The 27,925-nt window shown below is 40.5% G+C and overlaps 1 protein-coding gene across 4 annotated transcripts in view; it reads left to right on the forward strand.

Moving 5' to 3' along the window:
* ASS1 (argininosuccinate synthase 1) overlaps positions 1–27,925 on the forward strand; it is a 166,998-nt gene that overhangs the window by 12,607 nt on the left and 126,466 nt on the right. The gene's annotated exons all lie outside the window — the stretch shown is intronic.

Consider the following 27,925-nt stretch of genomic DNA (forward strand, 5'->3'; position numbering starts at 1 on the left):
TTATAAAATATATGTATTTTAATATATAGATACAGATGATTAAGAACAATGAATACAAATTAAAACAAATTACAAGGCAAACCATGGATCCATGATAAAATACAGTGTGTTACAAATGAAATAAAAACACTGAGATAAAAACAATACACAATTATTTGCAAGCTGGCAGCAAGGTACTGTACAAACAGTATTGGTGAAACTATAACAAGGAAAAAGGTCACAGTGAAAAAATTATTGTAATACGATTCCGGAAAAAAATGGGGAAAAAAATAATAACGTTTGTGAGATCCTGTTGCAAATGGTGTGATCCGGTGAGGATTGGGAATCTAAAACCAGTGATGAAAGTCTCAAAATTGATGATAGAAAACGTGTATCAGAACAAATGTGTATCCAAACGAATGTCAGATTGGTGCAGATGTAACAAATATTAGTGTTGAAATGTCACAGCAAAGCTAATGATGTATAAAGAATAGAAAAATGAAAAAATCAAAAATAAAAATTAAAAATGTAAGTGCTCCAACAATCTTCAAACATATATATCTTCAAAACAAATCTAAGTAGTAGTTGATAGTTGATATAAAAGCGATACAACAATAAAAAGGAAAAAACGATCCGCCTGTGGAAAAAATAGAATATAGTGTAGATTGTCCTAAAAGTTTAGCAAACAATAGAATAAGGCTTACCAGTGCTGGTCAACGCATTTCGGCCCGTGCTAGGCCTTTCTCAAGACTGGTTTGTGATTGCAAAAGGTGGCCTTATATAGGGTGCTTTCCCGGATGTAACATAATGTTTACTTCCGGTTTGCCGAAATTGGTTATTTTTTAGCAAACTATTTTTCTAACTTAAATCTCATTAAGTATGATTTGGTTTGCTTAATAGATTATAAGGGGATATTTCCCAAGCTTAATCCACATGATTATGTAGTTTTTGTTTTACTGTCCTATTCACTCTGTGAGTGTCATGACGTCACTTCCGGTCCAGGTAATTTGTACGATCGATTTATATAGATCGTGGGGTCAAATGGAAGTACACTTACATTAAAGGGGGTTGTATTTCCTAATTATATGAAAAAATTGGTATCAATATTCTTTCAATCCTACTTGGGTCTTGGAACTAGGTCCGTGATCGGACCGACCTGATTGGTCGTGACGTCACGGCCTCGGGTTTGCGCCTTGGATTGGATCTAGGAAAGGTGTGTTCATAATCCCACTATCTTATTGGTGTGTGTTCAGTCTCTATTAGTGGCCCTGGTTGGAGGTGTGTAAATATTCTATTATTCTGATTGGATATGGAGATTATGGGGGTCTTAAATGTAATAATGTTGGGAACGGTGCTATGCAATATGTCTTTTAGTTTGAAGGGATTTGTTAATGAGAAAGTTGAAAAATATATTCTTAGATTATTTGGCGATCATCAAATGGAAATCTCTTGATTGATCTTATCCCTGTGTGTTAGGATTTTGGTTCTACGTGCAGATGTGCAAATGTCGTGTCCGGTTGCTCACAATTGGTTCTTGCAAAATAATAAGGATATCACATAGTGGTATGCATTACTAGGATTAGTTTTAAACTGAAGAGAAATGAGACTTGTTCCATTTAGTGGTGTATAAGGTACCACTATAGTGAAATACTTAGAAAAACTTAGAAATAAAGGAAATAAAGGAAAGGAAATGATAGAACAAGGGAGGCCAAACTTAGAAAAAATATATTTTGGACAATGTAGTCATTTAATCTAAGATACATAAGTTATTTGCTGACCAGAAGGAAGGGGGAGTTAGACCCTGTTTGTGCTTTAGCCTGGCTTTCTTGTCTATAAAAAGCCTTCAATAATAAAGGTTAATCTTAACTTTGTGTTTGATAGTGTGGGGTTTTTCGACAACTACATATTCTTTGGGATTTGAATTTACAATCTAAAGTTTTTACACTTCAAAAAAAACTTCAAATCCTCTTCCAAGATAGTTCTTCTCTATAGAGTCTTCTTTTTCAATATTTTTTAATGGGTACCTTTTTAATTGGAACGACGTATTGAGGGATGTGTTATCCTGCTTTCCACTTTTATATTTATTTTGATCAAAATGTTTGACTAGACATATTGACTAAAAAGATAGATGCTCTTACCTCAAGCTTTCATGGTGTGTTGACCATATCCAAACCATCGCTGGTTTGGTCTTTATAGTTAATATATTGAAAAAGTATGAGCTATCGCTAGTCTAACCTATAGAATTGTGATATACAGGTTATGTCTGAAGTGTCTTTTTTTATTAGCATAGATAATGGGACATCCAGTGATGTGATAAGGGGACTTGGAAGGGGACTGGAGTCTGTAGTAAAAATATATTATTTGCCTATATTTTAACTTTTTTAACCGGCTTCCGGCATTGTGTTTTTAAGTTTTAGGAACTTGAGGATCTAGTGAGTGGTCGGGAGACTTAGGTCTACTATATATGACCCAAGTTAAAGAAAGAATCTGACTGTGCCATTAAGTTAAATATTGCTCCTAATTGTCTTCGAGCTTCAAGCTTTGTGTTTTAAGTGTCTATCCAGGCTTAAGTGCTGAGGCTTAATTTGAGAGAGAATATTTGATCAAAGGAGATGTATATATGATCAGGACATATTGAAGAGATGCGATAAATCTTCTTTATTATTAAGACCTCTTGGGTACAGACAATCTAGGTTAAAGATCCACCTGGATTCTGCTGTGAGGAGTCTTTTTTCATAATGCCCTCCTCTCCAATCCTTTTTGATCTTTTGTATCCCTAGAAAGGTAAGATCTTTAGTATTCCCTTTGTGTTTATCTGCAAAGTGTTTGTATAAGGCTGTATCTGTGTTCAATTTTTCAATGAGTAGCAGATGTTCTCGCATCCTGTCCTTCAAGGTTCTGGATGTTTGGCCCACATATTGTAGGCCACATGAGCATTGAAGCATATAAATGATGCCTTTGTCTTGGCATCTGATTAAATCGTTGATTTTGTGTGTTTCCCTGGTATTATGGCAAATGAAGGATGCTGCTTTTATGCCTTGCTTACAGGACTTGCATGATATGCATGGGAAAAACCCTTTTATTTCTTTTCCAAACACGTCTGTAACTCCAGGGGTCTTTTTCTTGGGTATACTTGGGGCTAGTTTATTTTTCAAATTACTGGTTTTCCTATAGATAAACCTAGGTTGTATAGGTAGTTTTTCGCCTATTAGATCGTCATCTTTTAATATACCCCAGTGTTTTCTGAATATCTTTTCAATGATATTTTTGTCACTGTACTCTGTGATCATAGGTATGTTAAGAAACTCTTAATTTTTCGTTGTTTTAGGTTTTTTATAATTTGTAAGTTCAGTTCTGTCCATCATCCTGACTTCTTGGATTTTCTGATCCAGTTTTGTCTCGTTGTACCCTCTCTCAAGAAATTTGGATTTTGTTATTGTTGCCTGTTCTTCCCATTTGTCTGTAGTGGAGCAATTTTTTCTTATCCTCAATAATTGTCCTTTTGGAATGTTATTTTTCCAATTGGAATGGTGGCAACTCGTCATGTGGATATAGTTATTGCTATCTACCTGTTTAAAGTGTGTCGAGGTTTCCAACTTTCCATTTATCACTTCAATTTTCAGGTCAAGGAAGATTATTTCAGTTAATTTTTAATTTTTTTGATTTTTTCATTTTTCTATTCTTTATACATCATTAGCTTTGCTGTGACATTTCAACACTAATATTTGTTACATCTGCACCAATCTGACATTCGTTTGGATACACATTTGTTCTGATACACGTTTTCTATCATCAATTTTGAGACTTTCATCACTGATTTTAGATTCCCAATCCTCACCGGATCACACCATTTGCAACAGGATCTCACGAACTTTATTATTTTTTTTCCGGAATCGGATTACAATAATTTTTTCACTGTGACCTTTTTCCTTGTTATAGTTTCACCAATACTGTTTGTGCAGTACCTTGCTGCCAGCTTGCAAATAATTGTGTATTGTTTTTATCTCAGTGTTTTTATTTCATTTGTAACACACTGTATTTTATCATGGATCCATGGTTTGCCTTGTAATTTGTTTTAATTTGTATTCATTGTTCTTAATCATCTGTATCTATATATTAAAATACATATATTTTATAACCACACTGGTATATCCGATACTTTAACCTAGCCTCCTTAGGGTAGGCGCCTGGGATTTCTTCTGTTATGTGTGATCAGTCCACGGGTCATCATTACTTCTGGGATATAACTCCTCCCCAACAGGAAATGCAAGAGGATTCACCCAGCAGAGCTGCATATAGCTCCTCCCCTCTACGTCACTCCCAGTCATTCTCTTGCACCCAACGACTAGATAGGATGTGTGAGAGGACTATGGTGATTATACTTAGTTTTTATAACTTCAATCAAAAGTTTGTTATTTTACAATAGCACCGGAGCGTGTTATTGCCTCTCTGGCAGAGTTTGAAGAAGAATCTACCAGAGTTTTTACTATGATTTTAACCGGAGTCGTTAAGATCATATTGCTGTTTCTCGGCCATCTGAGGGAGGTAAAAGCTTCAGATCAGGGGACAGCGGGCAGATGAATCTGCATTAAGGTATGTAGCAGTTTTTATTTTCTGAATGGAATTGATGAGAAAATCCTGCCATACCGTTATAATGACATGTATGTATACTCTACACTTCAGTATTCTGGGGATGGTATTTCACTGGAATTACTCTGTTAAAAGTACATTAAACCTTTTAATAGGTATTTATTATGTTAAACGTTTTTGCTGGAATGTAGAATCGTTTGCATTTTCTGAGGTACTGAGTGAATAAATGTTTGGGCATTATTTTTCCACTTGGCAGTTGCTTGTTTTAATTGTGACAGTTTCGTTTCTCTCTCACTGCTGTGTGTGAGGGGGAGGGGCCGTTTTTGGCGCTCTTTGCTACGCATCAAAAATTTCCAGTCAGTTACTCTTGTATTTCCTGCATGATCCGGTTCATCTCTAACAGAACTCAGGGGTCTTCAAACTTCTTTGGAGGGAGGTAGATTCTCTCAGCAGAGCTGTGAGACTTGTATATTGACTGTGATTAAAAACGTTGCTCTGTAATTTTTATGTTTCAAATTTAATTATTGTTACTTTACTAATGGGAACAAACCTTTGCTAAAAGTTGTGTTGTTTTTAAGGATTGATGCTATAACTGTTTTTCAGTTCATTATTTCAACTGTCATTTAATCGTTTAGTGCTTCTTTGAGGCACAGTACGTTTTTGTTAAATAAGATTGTAACCAAGTTGCAAGTTTATTGCTAGTGTGTTAAACATGTCTGATTCAGAGGAAGATACCTGTGTCATTTGTTCCAATGCCAAGGTGGAGCCCAATAGAAATTTATGTACTAACTGTATTGATGCTACTTTAAATAAAAGCCAATCTGTACAAATTGAACAAATTTCACCAAACAGCGAGGGGAGAGTTATGCCGACTAACTCGCCTCACGTGTCAGTACCTGCATCTCCCGCCCGGGAGGTGCGTGATATTGTGGCGCCTAGTACATCTGGGCGGCCATTACAGATAACATTACAAGATATGGCTACTGTTATGACTGAAGTTTTGGCTAAATTACCAGAACTAAGAGGCAAGCGTGATCACTCTGGGGTGAGAACAGAGTGCGCTGATAATACTAGGGCCATGTCTGATACTGCGTCACAGCTTGCAGAGCATGAGGACGGAGAGCTTCATTCTGTGGGTGACGGTTCTGATCCAAACAGATTGGATTCAGATATTTCAAATTTTAAATTTAAATTGGAGAACCTCCGTGTATTACTAGGGGAGGTTTTAGCGGCTCTTAATGATTGTAACACTGTTGCAATACCAGAGAAATTGTGTAGGTTGGATAAATACTTTGCGGTACCGGCGAGTACTGACGTTTTTCCTATACCTAAGAGACTAACTGAAATTGTTACTAAGGAGTGGGATAGACCCGGTGTGCCGTTCTCACCCCCTCCAATATTTAGAAAGATGTTTCCAATAGACGCCACCACACGGGACTTATGGCAAACGGTCCCTAAGGTGGAGGGAGCAGTTTCTACTTTAGCTAAGCGTACCACTATCCCGGTGGAGGATAGCTGTGCTTTTTCAGATCCAATGGATAAAAAATTAGAGGGTTACCTTAAGAAAATGTTTGTTCAACAAGGTTTTATATTGCAACCCCTTGCATGCATCGCGCCGATTACGGCTGCGGCAGCATTTTGGATTGAGTCTCTGGAAGAGAACCTTAGTTCAGCTACGCTGGACGACATTACGGACAGGCTTAGAGTCCTTAAACTAGCTAATTCATTCATTTCGGAGGCCGTAGTACATTTAACCAAACTTACGGCTAAGAACTCAGGATTCGCCATTCAGGCACGTAGGGCGCTGTGGCTAAAATCCTGGTCAGCTGATGTAACTTCTAAGTCCAAATTACTTAATATACCTTTCAAGGGGCAAACTTTATTTGGGCCCGGTTTGAAAGAAATTATCGCTGACATTACAGGAGGTAAGGGCCACGCCCTGCCTCAAGACAAAGCCAAAGCTAAGGCTAGACAGTCTAATTTTCGTCCCTTTCGGAATTTCAAAGCAGGAGCAGCACCAACTTCCACTGCACCAAAACAGGAAGGAGCTGTTGCTCGTTACAGACAAGGCTGGAAACCTAACCAGTCCTGGAACAAGGGCAAGCAGGCCAGGAAACCTGCTGCTGCCCCAAAGACAGCATGAACCGAGGGCCCCCGATCCGGGACCGGATCTAGTGGGGGGCAGACTCTCTCTCTTCGCCCAGGCTTGGGCAAGAGATGTTCAGGATCCCTGGGCGCTAGAGATCATATCTCAGGGATACCTTCTAGACTTCAAATTCTCTCCCCCAAGAGGGAGATTTCATCTGTCAAGGTTGTCAACAAACCAGATAAAGAAAGAAGCGTTTCTACGCTGTGTACAAGATCTGTTATTAATGGGAGTGATCCATCCGGTTCCGCGGTCGGAACAAGGACAAGGGTTTTACTCAAACCTGTTTGTGGTTCCCAAAAAAGAGGGAACTTTCAGGCCAATCTTGGATTTAAAGATCCTAAACAAATTCCTAAGAGTTCCATCGTTCAAAATGGAAACTATTCGGACAATCTTACCCATGATCCAAAAGGGTCAGTACATGACCACAGTGGATTTAAAGGATGCTTACCTTCACATACCGATTCACAAAGATCATTACCGGTATCTAAGGTTTGCCTTCTTAGACAGGCATTACCAGTTTGTAGCTCTTCCATTCGGATTGGCTACGGCTCCAAGAATCTTCACAAAGGTTCTGGGTGCCCTTCTGGCGGTACTAAGACCGCGAGGAATTTCGGTAGCTCCGTACCTAGACGACATTCTGATACAAGCTTCAAGCTTTCAAACTGCCAAGTCTCATACAGAGTTAGTTCTGGCATTTCTAAGGTCGCATGGATGGAAAGTGAACGAAAAGAAGAGTTCTCTCTTTCCTCTCACAAGAGTTCCATTCTTGGGGACTCTTATAGATTCTGTAGAAATGAAGATTTATCTGACAGAAGACAGATTAACAAAGCTTCTAAATGCATGCCGTGTCCTTCATTCCATTCAACTCCCGTCAGTAGCTCAATGCATGGAGGTGATCGGCTTAATGGTAGCAGCAATGGACATAGTACCCTTTGCACGTCTACATCTCAGACCGCTGCAATTGTGTCAGTGGAATGGGGATTACTCAGACTTGTCCCCTACTCTGAATCTGGATCAAGAGACCAGAAACTCTCTTCTATGGTGGCTTTCTCGGCCACATCTGTCCAGGGGGATGCCATTCAGCAGGCCGGACTGGACAATTGTAACAACAGACGCCAGCCTACTAGGTTGGGGCGCTGTCTGGAATTCTCTGAAGGCTCAGGGACAATGGAATCAGGAGGAAAGTCTCCTGCCAATAAACATTCTGGAATTGAGAGCAGTTCTCAATGCCCTTCTGGCTTGGCCCCAGTTAAAAACTCGGGGGTTCATCAGGTTTCAGTCGGACAACATCACGACTGTAGCTTACATCAACCATCAAGGAGGGACAAGAAGCTCCCTAGCAATGATGGAAGTATCAAAGATAATTCGCTGGGCAGAGTCTCACTCTTGCCACCTGTCAGCAATCCACATCCCGGGAGTGGAGAACTGGGAGGCGGATTTCTTGAGTCGCCAGACTTTTCATCCGGGGGAGTGGGAACTTCATCCGGAGGTCTTTGCCCAAATACTTCGACGTTGGGGCAAACCAGAGATAGATCTCATGGCGTCTCGCCAGAACGCCAAACTTCCTCGCTACGGGTCCAGATCCAGGGATCCGGGAGCGGTTCTGATAGATGCTTTGACAGCACCTTGGAACTTCGGGATGGCTTATGTGTTTCCACCCTTCCCGCTGCTTCCTCGATTGATTGCCAAAATCAAACAGGAGAGAGCATCAGTGATTCTAATAGCGCCTGCATGGCCACGCAGGACTTGGTATGCAGATCTAGTGGACATGTCATCCTGTCCGCCTTGGTCTCTACCTCTAAGACAGGACCTTCTGATACAGGGTCCATTCAAACATCAAAATCTAACTTCTCTGAAGCTGACTGCTTGGAAATTGAACGCTTGATTTTATCAAAACGTGGTTTTTCTGAGTCGGTTATTGATACCCTGATACAGGCTAGGAAGCCTGTTACCAGAAGGATTTACCATAAGATATGGCGTAAATACCTATACTGGTGCGAATCCAAAGGTTACTCCTGGAGTAAGGTTAGGATTCCTAGGATATTGTCCTTTCTACAAGAAGGTTTAGAAAAGGGTTTATCGGCTAGCTCATTAAAGGGACAGATCTCAGCTCTGTCCATCTTGTTACACAGGCGTCTGTCAGAAAATCCAGACGTCCAGGCCTTTTGTCAGGCTTTAGCTAGGATCAAGCCTGTGTTTAAAACTGTTGCTCCGCCATGGAGTTTAAACCTTGTTCTTAACGTTCTACAAGGAGTTCCGTTTGAACCCCTTCATTCCATTGATATAAAGTTGTTATCTTGGAAAGTGTTATTTTTAATGGCTATTTCTTCGGCTCGGAGAGTCTCTGAGTTATCAGCTTTACATTGTGATTCTCCTTATTTGATTTTTCATTCAGATAAGGTAGTTCTGCGTACAAAACCTGGGTTCTTACCTAAGGTAGTCACTAACAGGAACATCAATCAAGAGATCGTGGTGCCTTCCCTGTGCCCGAATCCTTCTTCAAAGAAGGAACGTCTTCTACACAATCTGGATGTAGTTCGTGCCCTCAAGTTCTACTTGCAGGCAACTAAGGATTTTCGACAAACGTCTTCCCTGTTTGTCGTGTACTCTGGTCAGAGGAGAGGTCATAAGGCTTCGGCTACCTCTCTCTCCTTCTGGCTTCGTAGCATAATTCGTTTAGCCTATGAGACTGCTGGACAGCAGCCTCCTGAAAGAATTACAGCTCATTCTACTAGAGCTGTGGCTTCCACTTGGGCCTTTAAGAATGAGGCCTCTGTTGAACAGATTTGCAAGGCTGCAACTTGGTCTTCGCTTCATACTTTTTCCAAATTTTACAAATTTGACACTTTTGCTTCTTCGGAGGCTATTTTTGGGAGAAAGGTTCTTCAGGCAGTGGTTCCTTCTGTATAATGAGCCTGCCTATCCCTCCCGTCATCCGTGTACTTTTGCTTTGGTATTGGTATCCCAGAAGTAATGATGACCCGTGGACTGATCACACATAACAGAAGAAAACATAATTTATGCTTACCTGATAAATTCCTTTCTTCTGTTGTGTGATCAGTCCACGGCCCGCCCTGTTTTTTAAGGCAGGTAAATATCTTTTAAATTATACTCCAGTCACCACTTCACCCTTGGTTTCTCCTTTTTCGTTGATTCTTGGTCGAATGACTGGGAGTGACGTAGAGGGGAGGAGCTATATGCAGCTCTGCTGGGTGAATCCTCTTGCATTTCCTGTTGGGGAGGAGTTATATCCCAGAAGTAATGATGACCCGTGGACTGATCACACAACAGAAGAAAGGAATTTATCAGGTAAGCATAAATTATGTTTTTCTCACATTTTGTCCCCTTTAATTCACAGATGCGTAATACACTTGCAGCAATGATTTAAAGGGACAGTCTACACCAGAATTTTTATTGTTTTAAAAGATAGATAATCCCTTTTATTACCCATTCCCCAGTTTTGCATAACCAACACAGTTATAATAATATACTTTTAACCTCTGTGATTATCTTGTATCTAAGCCTCTGCAAACTGCCCTTTTTTAAGTTCTTTTGACAGACTTGCAGTCTAGCCAATCAGTGCCTGCTCCCAGATAACTTCACGTGCACGAGCACAGTGATATCTATATGAAATACGTGAACTAACACCCTCTAGTGGTGAAAAACTGTTGAAATGCAATCTGAAAAGAGGTGGGCTTCAAGATCTAAGAAATTAGCATATGAACCTCCTAGGTTAAGCTTTCAACTAAGAATACCAAGAGAACAAAGCAAAATTGGTGATAAAAGTAAATTGGAAAATTGTTTAAAATTACATGCTCTCTGAATCCTGAAAGTTTATTTTGGCCTAGACTGTCCCTTTAACTAATTGGCTGCTCAAACATGCAACCACTATTTAACACAAGGGAACCAGCAGTCCGTATTTATCAAGCAGGTCACCCCCCTACACGGCAGCAGTCAGTATTTATCAAGCAGTTTGCCCCCCTACACAGCAGTCTGTATTTATCAAGCAGGTCGCCCCCCTACATAGCAGCAGTCAGTATTTATCAAGCAGTTCTCCCCCCTACACAGCAGCAGTCAGTATTTATCAAGCAGTTCTCCCCCCTACACAGCAGCAGTCTGTATTTATCAAGCAGTTCTCCCCCCTACACAGCAGCAGTCTGTATTTATCAAGCAGTTCTCCCCCCTACACAGCAGCAGTCTGTATTTATCAAGCAGTTCTCCCCCCTACACAGCAGTCTGTATTTATCAAGCAGTTCTCCCCCCTACACAGCAGTCTGTATTTATCAAGCAGTTCTCCCCCCCTACACAGCAGTCTGTATTTATCAAGCAGTTCTCCCCCCTACACAGCAGTCTGTATTTATCAAGCAGGTCGCCCCAGGTCGCCCCCATACACAGCAGCAGTCAGTATTTATCAAGCAGTTCTCCCCCCTACACAGCAGCAGTCTGTATTTATCAAGCAGTTCTCCCCCCTACACAGCAGTCTGTATTTATCAAGCAGTTCTCCCCCCTACACAGCAGTCTGTATTTATCAAGCAGGTCGCCCCCATACACAGCAGCAGTCTGTATTTATCAAGCAGGTCGCCCCCATACACAGCAGCAGTCAGTATTTATCAAGCAGTTCTCCCCCCTACACAGCAGCAGTCTGTATTTATCAAGCAGTTCTCCCCCCTACACAGCAGCAGTCTGTATTTATCAAGCAGTTCTCCCCCCTACACAGCAGTCTGTATTTATCAAGCAGTTCTCCCCCCTACACAGCAGTCTGTATTTATCAAGCAGTTCTCCCCCCTACACAGCAGTCTGTATTTATCAAGCAGTTCTCCCCCCTACACAGCAGTCTGTATTTATCAAGCAGGTCGCCCCCCTACACAGCAGCAGTCTGTATTTATCAAGCAGTTCTCCCCCCTACACAGCAGTCTGTATTTATCAAGCAGGTCGCCCCCATACACAGCAGCAGTCAGTATTTATCAAGCAGTTCTCCCCCCTACACAGCAGCAGTCTGTATTTATCAAGCAGTTCTCCCCCCTACACAGCAGTCTGTATTTATCAAGCAGTTCTCCCCCCTACACAGCAGTCTGTATTTATCAAGCAGGTCGCCCCCATACACAGCAGTCTGTATTTATCAAGCAGGTCGCCCCCATACACAGCAGCAGTCTGTATTTATCAAGCAGGTCGCCCCCATACACAGCAGCAGTCTGTATTTATCAAGCAGTTCTCCCCCCTACACAGCAGCAGTCAGTATTTATCAAGCAGTTCTCCCCCCTACACAGCAGCAGTCAGTATTTATCAAGCAGTTCTCCCCCCTACACAGCAGCAGTCAGTATTTATCAAGCAGTTCTCCCCCCTACACAGCAGCAGTCTGTATTTATCAAGCAGGTCGCCCCCCCCCTACACAGCAGTCTGTATTTATCAAGCAGTTCTCCCCCCTACACAGCAGCAGTCTGTATTTATCAAGCAGTTCTCCCCCCTACACAGCAGCAGTCTGTATTTATCAAGCAGTTCTCCCCCCTACACAGCAGCAGTCTGTATTTATCAAGCAGGTCGCCCCCCCTACACAGCAGTCTGTATTTATCAAGCAGTTCTCCCCCCTACACAGCAGCAGTCTGTATTTATCAAGCAGTTCTCCCCCCTACACAGCAGCAGTCTGTATTTATCAAGCAGTTCTCCCCCTACACAGCAGCAGCCTGTATTTATCAAGCAGTTCTCCCCCCCTACACAGCAGCAGTCAGTATTTATCAAGCAGGTCGCCCCCCTACACAGCAGCAGTCAGTATTTATCAAGCAGTTCTCCCCCCCTACACAGCAGCAGTCAGTATTTATCAAGCAGGTCGCCCCCCTACACAGCAGCAGTCAGTATTTATCAAGCAGTTCGCCCCCCTACACAGCAGCAGTCAGTATTTATCAAGCAGTTCTCCCCCCTACACAGCAGCAGTCAGTATTTTTATCAAGCAGTTCTCCCCCCTACACAGCAGCAGTCTGTATTTATCAAGCAGGTCGCCCCCCCTACACAGCAGTCTGTATTTATCAAGCAGTTCTCCCCCTACACAGCAGCAGTCTGTATTTATCAAGCAGTTCTCCCCCCTACACAGCAGCAGTCTGTATTTATCAAGCAGTTCTCCCCCCTACACAGCAGCAGTCTGTATTTATCAAGCAGGTCGCCCCCCCTACACAGCAGTCTGTATTTATCAAGCAGTTCTCCCCCCTACACAGCAGCAGTCTGTATTTATCAAGCAGTTCTCCCCCCCTACACAGCAGCAGTCTGTATTTATCAAGCAGTTCTCCCCCTACACAGCAGCAGCCTGTATTTATCAAGCAGTTCTCCCCCTACACAGCAGCAGTCTGTATTTATCAAGCAGTTCTCCCCCTACACAGCAGCAGCCTGTATTTATCAAGCAGTTCTCCCCCCTACACAGCAGCAGTCAGTATTTATCAAGCAGGTCGCCCCCCTACACAGCAGCAGTCAGTATTTATCAAGCAGGTCGCCCCCCTACACAGCAGCAGTCAGTATTTATCAAGCAGGTCGCCCCCCTACACAGCAGCAGTCAGTATTTATCAAGCAGTTCTCCCCCCTACACAGCAGCAGTCAGTATTTATCAAGCAGTTCTCCCCCCTACACAGCAGCAGTCAGTATTTTTATCAAGCAGTTCTCCCCCCTACACAGCAGCAGTCTGTATTTATCAAGCAGGTCGCCCCCCCCTACACAGCAGTCTGTATTTATCAAGCAGTTCTCCCCCTACACAGCAGCAGTCTGTATTTATCAAGCAGTTCTCCCCCCTACACAGCAGCAGTCTGTATTTATCAAGCAGTTCTCCCCCCTACACAGCAGCAGTCTGTATTTATCAAGCAGGTCGCCCCCCCTACACAGCAGTCTGTATTTATCAAGCAGTTCTCCCCCCTACACAGCAGCAGTCTGTATTTATCAAGCAGTTCTCCCCCCTACACAGCAGCAGTCTGTATTTATCAAGCAGTTCTCCCCCCTACACAGCAGCAGTCTGTATTTATCAAGCAGTTCTCCCCCCTACACAGCAGCAGTCTGTATTTATCAAGCAGTTCTCCCCCCCTACACAGCAGCAGTCTGCATTTATCAAGCAGTTCTCCCCCCTACACAGCAGCAGTCTGTATTTATCAAGCAGTTCTCCCCCCTACACAGCAGCAGTCTGTATTTATCAAGCAGTTCTCCCCCCTACACAGCAGCAGTCAGTATTTATCAAGCAGGTCGCCCCCCCTACACAGCAGCAGTCTGTATTTATCAAGCAGGTCGCCCCCCCTACACAGCAGCAGTCAGTATTTATCAAGCAGTTCTCCCCCCTGCACAGCAGCAGTCAGTATTTATCAAGCAGTTCTCCCCCCCTACACAGCAGCAGTCTGTATTTATCAAGCAGTTCTCCCCCCTACACAGCAGCAGTCTGTATTTATCAAGCAGTTCGCCCCCCCTGCACAGCAGTCTGTATTTATCAAGCAGTTCTCCCCCCCTGCACAGCAGTCTGTATTTATCAAGCAGTTCTCCCCCCTGCACAGCAGTCTGTATTTATCAAGCAGTTCTCCCCCCTGCACAGCAGTCTGTATTTATCAAGCAGTTCTCCCCCCTACACAGCAGCAGTCAGTATTTATCAAGCAGTTCTCCCCCCTACACAGCAGCAGTCTGTATTTATCAAGCAGTTCTCCCCCCTACACAGCAGCAGTCCGTATTTATCAAGCAGGTCGCCCCCCTACACAGCAGCAGTCAGTATTTATCAAGCAGTTCTCCCCCCTACACAGCAGCAGTCAGTATTTATCAAGCAGTTCTCCCCCCTACACAGCAGCAGTCAGTATTTATCAAGCAGTTCTCCCCCCTGCACAGCAGTCTGTATTTATCAAGCAGTTCTCCCCCCTACACAGCAGCAGTCTGTATTTATCAGGCAGTTCTCCCCCCCTGCACAGCAGTCTGTATTTATCAAGCAGTTCTCCCCCCTACACAGCAGCAGTCTGTATTTATCAAGCAGTTCTCCCCCCTACACAGCAGCAGTCTGTATTTATCAAGCAGTTCTCCCCCCTACACAGCAGCAGTCAGTATTTATCAAGCAGTTTGCCCCCCTACACAGCAGTCAGTATTTATCAAGCAGGTCGCCCCCCTACACAGCAGCAGTCAGTATTTATCAAGCAGTTCTCCCCCCCCCCCCCCCCCTGCACACCAGGTTCTCACAAGGGAACCAGCAGTCAGTATTTATCAAGCAGTTCTCCCCCCCACCCCCCCCCTGCACACCAGGTTCTCACAAGGGAACCAGCAGTCAGTATTTATCAAGAAGTTCGCCCCCCTACACACCAGTTTCTCACAAGGGAACCAGTAGTCAATATTTATCAAGCAGTGGTGATCAGACAGCTGCTTCCCTAACCTCTTCTCCACCTCCTGGGTGGAGAATTTCAATCTCCCCGGTTTCGTCAACCTGGGAGATTGACATCTTCTGCCCGTGCGTGATTGGCAGGTGGGAGGGGGTGTTGCACAAGAGTGCAACATAGCGCTCTTGTGCAATGCTTAATTCCGGTAACGGATTGCTGCCCTCCGCAGGGAAGCTGGGGGTACAGGGGCGAATATGTATGCCCCTGTCAGCCCTAGCTTGATAAATCTAGCCATTAAGACACTATACTGTTAAATTGTTTTTCCCTTAATGTGTTTCCAATTACTTTTTTTTTACCAACTGCAGAGTATAAAATGTATGAGATTTGCTTTTTAAGATTTATTTGTGTATATGAATTAGCTGATTTTGTGGGCGGTTTTTAAGCCACAACCTAATAAAATGAGTTGAGCTTGTAGGTAAAATCAGATCTCATTATTGAATCACATTGTGTACATATACATGTGTCTGTATCTTATATCTGTAGGTATAATCAGATCTCATTACTGTATCACACTGTGTACATATACATGTGTCTGTATCTTATATCTGTAGGTATAATCAGATCTCATTACTTTATTACACTGTGTACATATACATGTGTCTGTATCTTATATCTGTAGGTATAATCAGATCTCATTACTGTATCACACTGTGTACATATACATGTGTCTGTATCTTATATCTGTAGGTATAATCAGATCTCATTACTTTATTACACTGTGTACATATACATGTGTCTGTATCTTATATCTGTAGGTATAATCAGATCTCATTACTTTATCACACTGTGTACATATTGATACAAACAAATACACAGTGCAAAAAAAGGCAACTAGAATCTCACAGTAAGAGATATATAAAAATATAACAATGGTATTAAAAATATGTGCAAGTTAAAAATAACCTATAAACATATAAATTAAAAAACAAAACAAAAAAAACAATAGTCACCAGTGTTATATTAGTAGAGATATTGTAAAATTGGGATGAATTGGAGTTCCAAAAATAAAGTTTCCACACTGTATTAGCTGGTAGATATGCCCAATTGGTTCCAATGTTTACCAATGTAATCTTCCTGGGTGCTGCTTGAATTAAGAAACATGTTGCTGACGTTTCATCAAGTAGTAGATGGTCTGAGGAAAAAACACAAGCGCATCCTAGATTCAAGGAAGTAAAACACAATTTATTCCAACAAAATGTGCTAGATTGCATTTACAAGATTGCAGATTAAAACAGGCACATCACAGGATATCCCGGCAGAAATCAGTCTCAATGAAAATTCAGGATCCAAGGCTAGACCAATATTAAAAAGTTCATCAGCTGATAGCACAAAGGACCTGAATGGATTTGGATCCCTCTGACTCTACGCGTTTCGTCTGCCGCCTAAGCAGACTTTGTCAAGAGATTTTAACAGAACGTATAACTTGCATAAACTAACACACACTATATATGCTGGGTCTATCGAACACACCCCCTCTATTGATTGGAGAGCCGTACAGACAATATAGCCAATTACCAGTAAGTAAGTGGAACACCCCCACATGCTCCTTGGAAATATGTCAACTCCCACAAGGTGACTTAAAATAATGAGGAGGTTGCTGAGTGTTAGAAGCCAAATTCCTGAAGTGAAGTTCATAATCAAACTAAGAACAGAGAGCACAATAAAAAAACAACCCCCAAAGTAACTCCATTATGATATCTCCAGAACCACTAATCCATAAAGGCCTGGAGATCCAAATAATTTTTTAAGCCCTAAACATGTAGGCTTCCTATTTTATGGATCCACTTAGTCTCACACTTCCGCAAATTCATCAGCTAATTTATTTTTTGGGCTCCTACACTATACGTAGTAATAAACTTAGTATCCTCATGTCGTTTTACATTGTTATGTCCAATATACCCTATGGACAGTTCCAGCATATTCGTAGGAACTGCACTACTGAAGAAGATTTTATAAAACAGGCTGATATTTTGGAGAAAAAGTTTTAAAAAAAGGGTTTCAATCAGGATCTGGTAAAAATGGCAAGGGACAAAACAATTAATACATCTAGAGAGGATTTGCTACATGCACATACCAATGTAAAAAGACATGACGATACTAAGTTTATTACTACGTATAGTGTAGGAGCCCAAAAAATTAAATCGGTTCTATACAAACATTGGGATATTCTTAAATTGGATTCCATTTTAGGTAAGATTCTCCCAGATAAGCCCAGTATAGGTTTTTTTTTTTTTTTTTTTTTTATATAATTTTTATTGAAGTTCAGAAAGGTAATATATTACAATCCATTGCAAGACAGGTTACAGAGCTTTTCATATGTTACAGTTGGTTATAACATGGCGGGAACAATTGAAACAAGTAGACAGACATATAACATTGAATCTCCTTATGAACATTGAACTTCTCTTACTAGGTTTCTTTTCTCTTTTTCTTATCTTGTCTTTTGAAATAAACTATGCACATATTAAGCTATTGGTGGGTTTCAGATGTCTATATTATTGTGCGAGTTTGGGAAGAGCATAATCACAGTTGGGTGTGGCTAATAAGGACAACACCTAGGGTGGGAAGAAGAAAGGAGAAAAAAAAAAGGGGGAAAGGGGGGGGGGGAAAGGGGTCACAGGTGGGGGAAAATGGGAATGGGAGGGGGAGATGACTGGCTTGTATGTCTATCGTTCCTGCTTACTTTTCAGCGAGGGGGTTAGGTCATCTGTCTCCATGTTTCCTAGATTTCTGAGTGGAGGAAGATTTTATTGTGTTGAGTGAAAATCGGGCATTCCATTGTCTCGAGATAGGTCATGGTTCTGACAACTTCCTCCCAGGTGGGAGGGTTTTTTTGTCTCCATAATCTCGCAATGGCCAATTTGGCTGAGATAAGGATGTAGACAAGAAGTAAGGATTTTGAGGGTGAAGCTGTGTCTATGTTTAGGTGCAACAGAGCCACTTGTGGGGAGGTCCTTAGGTGAGGAAATAGATTCCTGCATTGGTGTGAGACAGTACTCCAGAAGAGGGCTAGTTTTGGGCATTCCCACCAGATGTGGGCTGGCAAGCCCACCATCCCACATTGCCTCCAGCATAGTGGGGAGTTAATTTGGGAGATTTTAAATAGCCTGAGAGGCGTGAGGTGCCATTGCGTGCAAACTTTGATATATAATTCAAGTAGGGTAATGCAGTGGAGTGCCCATTTGGTTATAGTTACTGCTCTGGCCCAGTCGACTTGTTCTGCTCGAAACTGGAAAGCGTGCTCCCAGGCCCTAGCATAAGCCGACCTGAGGTAAGTGGGGGAGTTCATTAAGTCTCTGTAGGAGACCGACAGGGCTCTGGGTATCTTCGTGTTGTTGGCCCATCTTTTTTCCCACATAGTGGAATCACGAAGGGGCTGGCTTAGAAATCCCCAAGATTTCAGAAGGCTCCTGAGCCTCCAAAATTCAAACAAGAGAAGTTGATTCAGGTTGTAGGTATTGGTAAACTGTTCAGTGGAGAGAAACTGATTATTGAGGTATAGGTCCGCCACGTGGAGTATCCCGTGCTCTTGCCATAGGCCAGGGTTGGAATCCCTGAGGGCCCCTAGCAGGTCCGTCAGGGAATGGATGGGAGAGGGGTGGGGAGCTATCTGAGGGAGTGAGCGTAGTCTGTCCCAGAGACAGAGGGCGTGGGTGATGACTACGTTCTGTATTTTGTAGTATGATCTAATGTGTTTGGGCAACCAGATCAGGTCCTGAAGCACGAGAGGGCCGGGGAGCGCCGCCTGTTCCAGGATTTGCCACTTATTTTTACTGTCAACGTTATTCAATGCCAGGATATGGGAGAGTCTCGAGGCTTTGTGGTAATGGATTAAGTTGGGGGTGCCCGCGCCACCACTTAAGAATGGCTGTTGCAGTATTCTAGTAGCCAGCCTAGGGTGTTTATTTTTCCAGATATATTTGTTGGAATTTGCTAATTAAGGACTTGGGGACAGGGATAGGAAGCGAACGGAACAGATACGTGAGTTTGGGAAGTAAGAGCATTTTAAATGCTGCTATGCGTCCTAGCCATGAAATAAATGGAACACTCCATTTATCAATACTAGACTGAAAATGCTGCAGGAGGGGGTAAAAGTTAGAGTCAATTATTGTAGGGATGCTCCAAGATAGATAAACCCCTAGATGCTTAATCCGATGCTGGGACCAATTGAAAGAGTTATTTTGTTGGAGTACCGCGAGTGTCGCGCCTGGTACATTAATGACATAGGCCTCTGTCTTGTTGACATTGAGTTTGTAATAGCTAATATGCCCGAACCGGTCTAGTAGCTTGAAAAGATTGGGGAGAGCGTATAAGGGGTCGCTCAGGAATATGGTTAGATCATCCGCAAATAGTGCGTTTTTTTTTTGTAGGGTGCCCTCAATCTCTACGCCTCGAATGTCGGGGTTAATTCTTATCGCCTCGGCCAGCGGCTCCATGACTAAGGCGAAAAGTAACGGAGAGAGGGGGCAACCCTGGCGTGTCCCATTTGTGATGGGAAAGGGTGAAGAGCAGCCCAGTATAGTTTTTAAACGTAACCATAACTTAAAGAACATTCTAGCTCCCTCCAAATTAAAACCCCTCAAAATATCTAAAACAATGGGGACCAATCTAATCAATTCTTTATCAGAGTGGTTATGTTTAAGTAATGGCCTTTTCAAATGTAGAAGACTAAGTTGTTGTCTATGTCCATTGATTAAATCTGGGACCCAATTCCATAATTGGGATAGATCTCAGAGTTTTGAAACCACAATTCGCTCGACTTGCAATACCACCTATGCAGTTTACATGCTCACCTGTAGCTGTTATTTCATTTACATTGGTCGGACTAAGAGAAAATCTAAGAAAGGTATTTAACCCTTTAAGGACACAGCTTTCTGTTTGCTCAATTGTTTTATGACGGAAAAATTCTGTCATATGTCCTTAAGAGGTTAAAGACATGTTAACAATATAGAAAAAGGATTAAAAAACCATAGTGTGTCAGATCACTTCCGCAGATGTCATGCCAAGCAGGTAGACACTTTGAGGGTTATGGTTATTGAAACCATACCCTTCATGAAAAATGATATGTAGAGACTTTTGAATTTGCGGAAGTGTGAGACTAAGTGTATCCATAAAATAGGAAGCCTACATACTCACGGCTTAAAGGGACACTAAACCCAAATTTTTTCTTTTGTGATTCAGATAGAGAATGCAACTTTCTAATTTACTCCTATTCTCAAATGTTCTTTATTCTCTTGGTAACTTTATTTGAAATGCAAGAATGTAAGTTTAGATGCCGGCCCATTTTTGGTGAACAACCTTGATTGTCCTTGCTGATTGGTGGATAAATTCATCCACCAATCAAAAACTGCTGTCCAGAGTTACTGAACCTAGAAAAAAGCTTAGATGCCTTCTTTTTTATATAAAGATAGCAATAGAACGAAGAAACATTGATAATAGGAGTAAATTAGAAAGTTAACAAATAAAATACCAAATATAAAAAATGGTAATAGCGTGCGCCTAGGGCAAAAAGTCAAAATCAAATTCCAAAAATGGCAGATACTGCACTCAAAGTGATTAATTAATCCTTAGCCGGTGTTGAATAGTGCAGTTACCAGCAAAATAAAACTAATAATAGTAAAAGTGTGCTGCTGAGTGAAGTAATCAATGTGAAAAGTGTAGATTTTAAAAGGTGTGTGAAATCACCCTAAATATAAATCTAATATTGGGATGTTGAAAGAATGTATATGTGTGAGAACCTTTGTATAAGGTGGCCCAAAAAACGGTTACTGAATCAGCACCAATAATCAAGCGGCTAAAGAAATACAAACAATAACATATATAAAATATAAACTCTAAAAAATATATATATATATATATATATATATATATATATATATATATATATATATAGAAAGAAGCTTATCGTGATATGAGTCCCAGAGAGTGGTGATGTAAATTGATAGCTGGAATCGTCGGTGTTTCTGAAACAAAATGCTGGGAATTTTTATCATCTCAGTGGAAGTGTTCAAAAGAAACTGTTCAAAGTGCAAACGGCAGCTGGTCTTGACGGTGTCTGATCGGGACCCAGTATCTAGGAATGATGCAATGATGCTGTCTTTCTTTGTCTGTCTTTTTTTTGCATCAAATTAGAAAGTTGCTTAAAATTCTCATACTCTATCTGAATCACAAAAGTAAATTTTTGGGTTCAGTGTCCCTTTAAATATTGATTTGGATCTCCAGGCCTTTATGGATTAGTAGTTCTGGAAATGATATCATGGAGTTACTTCGGGGTTGCTTTTTTATTGTGTGCTCTCTGTTCTTAGTTTTGATTATGAACTTAACATTTTTTTTAATCTTTTGCATTTTTCAATGCAGATTTTTTGTCATTATTCTATCATTGGTCTTTTTGTAATAAGTATTTTTTAGCTATTTTTATTATTAAGGACGGTGTATAAATTGTGTGTATAAATTTATGTTGTATACATATGAGCAATATAGTTATCAATTTTATAGGTAGGAATAATTTTTATTCACAGATTTTTTTTGTATATGTGAAACACACTTACCCTCTATTGGATGGCGCTATAGATCGATTAATTCAGTTTAAGGGTCAATTTGTATAGTACACGTTACATACGCTAGTTCATATATCACATATAATGCTCTATATCGCATACTTAGCAATCATATGTAAGCCGCACTTCAGGAATTTGGCTTCTAACACTCAGCAACCTTCTCGTTATTTTATGTCACCTTGTGGGAGTTGACATATTTCCAAGTAGTGTGTGGGAGTGTTCCTCTTACTTACCCATATTTGGCTATATTGTCTGTACGGCTCTCCAATCAATAGAGGGGGTGTGTTCGATAGACCCGGCATATATAGTGTGTGTTAGTTTATGCAAGTTATACGTTCTGTTAAAATCTCTTGACAAAGTCTGCTTAGGCGGCAGACGAAACGCGTAGAGTCAGAGGGATCCAAATCTATTCAGGTCCTTTGTGCTATCAGCTGATGAACTTTTAATATTGGTCTAGCCTTGGATCCTGAGTTTTCAGTGAGACTGATTTCTGCCGGGATATCCTGTGATGTGCCTGTTTTTATCTGCAATCTTGTAAATGCAATCTAGCACATTTTGTTGGAATAAATTGTGTTTTACTTCCTTGAATCTGGGTTGCGCTTGTGTTTTTTTCCCCTCAGAACACTGTACATATACCTGCTTCTTTATCTTATATCTTAAGGTATAATCAGATCTCGTTACTTTATCACATTGTGTACATATACATGTGTCTGTATCTTATATCTGTAGGTATAATCACATCTCATTACTTTATCACATTGTGTACATATACATGTGTCTTTATCTTATATCTGTAGGTATAATCAGATCTCATTACTGTATCACATTGTATACATATACATGTGTCTGTATCTTATATCTGTAGGTATAATCAGATCTCATTACTTTATCACACTGTGTACATATACATGCTTCTTTATCTTATATCTTAAGGTATAATCAGATCTCATTACTTTATCACATTTGTACATATAAATGTTTCTTTATCTTATATCTGTAAATCAAAGACCAATACTTGGAGAGAACAATGCAAATTAACATTGTATTATCTCATCTCTTCTATACCCCACTGGGAGTGTAATTTGTTTTGCTGGCTGTGTTTACACAGCTTATCTATAGCTTGGACCTAAGGCCAGAAACTTTCAGAATAGGTGGGGACATCACAGGCTAAATCAACTATTTCAAAAGCCAATATAAGGGTAAAGGAAATACTTGTAAATAATTTAATACACTCTAGCAGGTAATGTGGATAATTGGGAACAAATTAAAGGGCAGAATTTTTTGAGTAAACTGTCCCTTTTAAAGCCACTGCATAGTAACTACACCTAGTATACAGCAGCAGATAAGCACAGTATTGCAAAAACGCTGCATAAACATAAGTGTCGTATATGCATTTAGATCATTTGGAAATTGCATTGTTTTTAGTCAAACTTGCTGAAAAACCCCATGAGTTATTTGTATTACCTTTACTGTAGCCATTACAGGAGAGAAATATATAAGCACCTGCACTCATATGTAGCATGTTGCAGGGTCATGGTTACGCTGTCTGTGGGGTGAACTCTGGTATTTCTAAATGCAGTGCATAAAATAATTTTTCAGAGTTAAATAATAGAAAAAGTAAAGGAAATGAATAGTAGAAAAATACTCAGTTTTTTTACTGTTTACAATTAAACAATTTCAGTTTAATATCCAGTTGCTGATCACTGAAGATTGATTGCTAAGTCACACAATGTGTTGTAACCTAGATCCTTATCTGACTACATCAGCAGCCAAACAATGAAATCTATTTTTCTTCTCCGTTTCCTTTTTTCCTTTTAAGAAAAGTTATTACCTAGAAGGAAGTAAACTGGAAAAATATATCCAAAAGGGGTTGATAATGTCAGTGTGTGTGTGTGTGTGTGTGTAGTCTGGTAATACTGGTTACAGTAGTATAATTATGTATGTTTGTGTTCTTGCACAGAGATGTCTGTCTGACTGTGTGTGTGTAGTCTGGTAATACTGGTTACAGTAGTATAATTATGTATGTTTGTGTTCTTGCACAGAGATGTCTGTCTGACTGTGTGTGTGTGTGTAGTCTGGTAATACTGGTTACAGTAGTATAATTATGTATGTTTGTGTTCTTGCACAGAGATGTCTGTCTGACTGTGTGTGTGTGTGTGTAGTCTGGTAATACTGGTTACAGTAGTATAATTATGTATGTTTGTGTTCTTGCACAGAGATGTCTGTCTGACTGTGTGTGTAGTCTGGTAATACTGTTTACAGACGTATAATTATGTATGTTTGTGTTCTTGCACAGAGATGTGTCTGTCTGACTGTGTGTGTGTAGTCTGGTAATACTGGTTACAGTAGTATAATTATGTATGTTTGTGTTCTTGCACAGAGATGTCTGTCTGACTGTGTGTGTGTGTAGTCTGGTAATACTGTTTACAGACGTATGTTTGTGTTCTTGCACAGAGATGTCTGTCTGACTGTGTGTGTAGTCTGGTAATACTGGTTACAGTAGTATAATTATGTATGTTTGTGTTCTTGCACAGAGATGTCTGTCTGACTGTGTGTGTAGTCTGGTAATACTGGTTACAGTAGTATAATTATGTATGTTTGTGTTCTTGCACAGAGATGTCTGTCTGACTGTGTGTGTGTGTAGTCTGGTAATACTGGTTACAGTAGTATAATTATGTATGTTTGTGTTCTTGCACAGAGATGTCTGTCTGACTGTGTGTGTGTGTAGTCTGGTAATACTGGTTACAGTAGTATAATTATGTATGTTTGTGTTCTTGCACAGAGATGTCTGTCTGACTGTGTGTGTGTGTAGTCTGGTAATACTGGTTACCGTAGTATAATTATGTATGTTTGTGTTCTTGCACAGAGATCTGTCTGACTGTGTGTGTGTGTGTGTGTGTGTAGTCTGGTAATACTGGTTACAGTAGTATAATTATGTATGTTTGTGTTCTTGCACAGAGATGTCTGTCTGACTGTGTGTGTGTGTAGTCTGGTAATACTGGTTACAGTAGTATAATTATGTATGTTTGTGTTCTTGCACAGAGATGTCTGTCTGACTGTGTGTGTAGTCTGGTAATACTGGTTACAGTAGTATAATTATGTATGTTTGTGTTCTTGCACAGAGATGTCTGTCTGACTGTGTGTGTGTAGTCTGGTAATACTGGTTACAGTAGTATAATTATGTATGTTTGTGTTCTTGCACAGAGATGTCTGTCTGACTGTGTGTGTGTGTAGTCTGGTAATACTGGTTACAGTAGTATAATTATGTATGTTTGTGTTCTTGCACAGAGATGTCTGTCTGACTGTGTGTGTGTAGTCTGGTAATACTGGTTACAGTAGTATAATTATGTATGTTTGTGTTCTTGCACAGAGATGTCTGTCTGACTGTGTGTGTGGTCTGGTAATACTGGTTACCGTAGTATAATTATGTATGTTTGTGTTCTTGCACAGAGATGTGTCTGTCTGACTGTGTGTGTGTGTAGTCTGGTAATACTGGTTACAGTAGTATAATTATGTATGTTTGTGTTCTTGCACAGAGATGTCTGTCTGACTGTGTGTGTGTGTGTAGTCTGGTAATACTGGTTACCGTAGTATAATTATGTATGTTTGTGTTCTTGCACAGAGATGTCTGTCTGACTGTGTGTGTGTGTAGTCTGGTAATACTGGTTACCGTAGTATAATTATGTATGTTTGTGTTCTTGCACAGAGATCTGTCTGACTGTGTGTGTGTGTGTGTGTAGTCTGGTAATACTGGTTACAGTAGTATAATTATGTATGTTTGTGTTCTTGCACAGAGATGTCTGTCTGACTGTGTGTGTGTGTAGTCTGGTAATACTGGTTACAGTAGTATAATTATGTATGTTTGTGTTCTTGCACAGAGATGTCTGTCTGACTGTGTGTGTAGTCTGGTAATACTGGTTACAGTAGTATAATTATGTATGTTTGTGTTCTTGCACAGAGATGTCTGTCTGACTGTGTGTGTGTAGTCTGGTAATACTGGTTACAGTAGTATAATTATGTATGTTTGTGTTCTTGCACAGAGATGTCTGTCTGACTGTGTGTGTGGTCTGGTAATACTGGTTACCGTAGTATAATTATGTATGTTTGTGTTCTTGCACAGAGATGTGTCTGTCTGACTGTGTGTGTGTAGTCTGGTAATACTGGTTACAGTAGTATAATTATGTATGTTTGTGTTCTTGCACAGAGATGTCTGTCTGACTGTGTGTGTGTGTAGTCTGGTAATATTGGTTACAGTAGTATAATTATGTATGTTTGTGTTCTTGCACAGAGATGTCTGTCTGACTGTGTGTGTGTGTAGTCTGGTAATACTGGTTACAGTAGTATAATTATGTATGTTTGTGTTCTTGCACAGAGATGTCTGTCTGACTGTGTGTGTAGTCTGGTAATACTGGTTAAAGTAGTATAATTATGTATGTTTGTGTTCTTGCACAGAGATGTCTGTCTGACTGTGTGTGTGTAGTCTGGTAATACTGGTTACAGTAGTATAATTATGTATGTTTGTGTTCTTGCACAGAGATGTCTGTCTGACTGTGTGTGTGGTCTGGTAATACTGGTTACCGTAGTATAATTATGTATGTTTGTGTTCTTGCACAGAGATGTGTCTGTCTGACTGTGTGTGTGTAGTCTGGTAATACTGGTTACAGTAGTATAATTATGTATGTTTGTGTTCTTGCACAGAGATGTCTGTCTGACTGTGTGTGTGTGTGTGTGTAGTCTGGTAATACTGGTTACAGTAGTATAATTATGTATGTTTGTGTTCTTGCACAGAGATGTCTGTCTGACTGTGTGTGTGTGTAGTCTGGTAATACTGGTTACAGTAGTATAATTATGTATGTTTGTGTTCTTGCACAGAGATGTCTGTCTGACTGTGTGTGTAGTCTGGTAATACTGGTTACAGTAGTATAATTATGTATGTTTGTGTTCTTGCACAGAGATGTCTGTCTGACTGTGTGTGTAGTCTGGTAATACTGGTTACAGTAGTATAATTATGTATGTTTGTGTTCTTGCACAGAGATGTCTGTCTGACTGTGTGTGTGTGTGTAGTCTGGTAATACTGTTTACAGACGTATAATTATGTATGTTTGTGTTCTTGCACAGAGATGTCTGTCTGACTGTGTGTGTGTAGTCTGGTAATACTGTTTACAGACGTATAATTATGTATGTTTGTGTTCTTGCACAGAGATGTCTGTCTGACTGTGTGTGTGTAGTCTGGTAATACTGTTTACAGACGTATAATTATGTATGTTTGTGTTCTTGCACAGAGATCTGTCTGACTGTGTGTGTGTGTGTGTGTGTGTAGTCTGGTAATACTGGTTACAGTAGTATAATTATGTATGTTTGTGTTCTTGCACAGAGATGTCTGTCTGACTGTGTGTGTGTGTGTGTGTGTGTAGTCTGGTAATACTGGTTACAGTAGTATAATTATGTATGTTTGTGTTCTTGCACAGAGATGTCTGTCTGACTGTGTGTGTGTGCAGTCTGGTAATACTGTTTACAGACGTATAATTATGTATGTTTGTGGTCTTGAACAGAGATGTCTGTCTGACTGTGTGTGTGTAGCACTAGATGTTTACTCTGGGAATACTGTTTACAGACGTATAAACACCTATATATATATATATTTATATTAGTTTGTGTTCTTGCACAGAGGTGTGTATATATATATATATATATATATATATATATATATATATATATATATATATATATATATATATATATATATATATATATATATACGCGCCTCTGTGCAAGAACACAAACACCACAAACTAACATAAGTATAAGTCGGTATGTATTCCCAAACTAAACACTGACTGTGTGTGTGTGTGTAGCACTAGATGTTTACTCTGGGAATACTGTTTACAGACGTATAAACACCTATATATATATATTTATATTAGTTTGTGTTCTTGCACAGAGGTGTGTATATATATATATATATATATATATATATATATATATACGCGCCTCTGTGCAAGAACACAAACACCACAAACTAACATAAGTATAAGTCGGTATGTATTCCCAAACTAAACACTGACTGTGTGTGTGTGTGTAGCACTAGGTGTTTAGTCTGGGTATACTGGTTACAGACGTATACTTAACACCTAGTGCTACACACACACCACAAACTAACATAAGTATAAGTCGGTAACCAGTATTACCAGACTAATGTTAGTTAGTGGTGTTTGTGTTCTTGCACAGAGATGTCTGACTGTGTGTGTGTGTGTGTGTGTAGCACTAGGCGTTTAGTC

This window comes from Bombina bombina, chromosome 12 (genome assembly GCF_027579735.1).
Source record: "Bombina bombina isolate aBomBom1 chromosome 12, aBomBom1.pri, whole genome shotgun sequence".
Taxonomy (NCBI): Eukaryota; Metazoa; Chordata; class Amphibia; order Anura; family Bombinatoridae; genus Bombina; species Bombina bombina.